This window comes from Apium graveolens, chromosome 6 (genome assembly GCF_009905375.1).
Source record: "Apium graveolens cultivar Ventura chromosome 6, ASM990537v1, whole genome shotgun sequence".
Lineage (NCBI taxonomy): Eukaryota > Viridiplantae > Streptophyta > Magnoliopsida > Apiales > Apiaceae > Apium > Apium graveolens.
This window is the reverse complement of record NC_133652.1, coordinates 178,497,500-178,499,011: the sequence shown is the minus strand read 5'-3', so window position 1 is coordinate 178,499,011 and position 1,512 is coordinate 178,497,500. Positions and strand designations below refer to the sequence as shown.

At 41.9% G+C, this 1,512-nt stretch overlaps 1 non-coding gene across 1 annotated transcript; it reads right to left on the bottom strand.

Annotated features, from left to right (window-relative positions):
- LOC141670158 (small nucleolar RNA R71) lies at nucleotides 1–107 on the bottom strand. Its single transcript, XR_012554401.1, has one exon. It is a non-coding gene; the product is annotated as a small nucleolar RNA R71 (small nucleolar RNA).
- Nucleotides 108–1,512: the final 1,405 nt, after the last annotated feature.

The window sequence follows — 1,512 nt, the reverse complement described above, 5'->3', positions numbered from 1 at the left end:
GCAATCAGAAATACACTTACTCAATTTGCTCAGCAATTTGGAGAATCTTTATGTGAGGCTTGGGATCGCTACAAGGAGATGCTTAGAAAGTGTCCTCACCATGGGATGCCTGACTTGATGATCATTAACTGCTTTTATAATGGTTTGGGTGCAACTTCTAGACCTATGCTTGATGCAACATCAGGAGGAGCCTTATGGGTTAAAAGCTATGATAAAGCTTATGAATTGATTGAGCTGATGATTGCCAATAAATACCAGAACCCAACTCAGAGATTACCTCAAGGTAAGGTAGCAGGAATTCTAGAGGTAGATGCAGCTACTGCTATAACTGCTCAGCTTAAGGCTTTGATGATGAAGGTGGATTCTTTGGCTAATTATGGAGTTAATCAGATCACTAGTGTATGTGAGCTTTGTGCTGGTGCCCATGAGACAGAGCAGTGTGTTATTTCTAGTGAATCAACTCAATATGTGAGCAACTTTCAGAGGTCGCAGCATCCTGTTCCATCCACCTATCATCCCAACAACCGCAATCATCCTAACTTCAGCTGGAGCAATACGTAAAATGCAGTTCAACAGCCATATCAGCATTATGCAGCAAAGTAATACAACCCTCCTGGTTTTCCACAATCGCAATATGCACTAAGACAACAACTCCAGCTGCAACAATCTAATGAAAAATCTGAACTGGAAGAGTTGAGGCTCATGTGCAAGAGCCAACTGGGTTCTATCAAGACCTTAGAGAATCAAATTGGGAAAATTGCCAACGCTTTGCTAAATCGTCAACCTGGCACACTCCCTAGTGACACTGAAGTGCCAGGAAAGAGGGAAGCTAAGGAGCCTGTTAAGGCAATTACATTGAGGTCTGGGAAGGTTATAAATCCCGAAAAATCTCAAGTTTCGGGAGATGAAGCTATGACTGAGGAAGAAGTGCAGAAGGAAGCAGAAGTGGAACCAAGGAAGACTACTGTGGAACACACTCCTCCTGAGGGTAATACAGGGAGAAACAGATTTATCCTCCACCTCCTTTTCCTAAGCGGCTGTAGAAGAAAAAGTTGGATAAGCAGTTTGAGAAGTTTCTGGAGGTGTTCAAAAAACTTCATATCAACATGCCTTTCGCTGAAGCTCTTGAACAGATGCCTAGTTATGTGAAGTTTATGAAAGGTATTCTCTCTCAGAAAGTGAAGCTTGATAACATAGAGACAGTTCCTCTTACGGAGGAATGCAGTGTTGTGTTGCAACAAAAGTTGCCTCCGAAGCTTAAAGATCTTGGAAGCTTCACTACCATTGGAAAAGTGTCATTTGACAAATGCTTATGTGACTTGGGAGCTAGCATCAATCTGATGCCCTTGTCAATATTCAAAAAGTTGGACTTACCTGATCCAAAGCCTACTTATATGACCATACAGTTGGCCGATCATTCTATTACATATCCACGATGCATTGTGGGTCTTGGTCAAGGTGGATAAACTCATCTTTCCTGCTGATTTTGTAATTCTTTATTTCAAGGAGGAT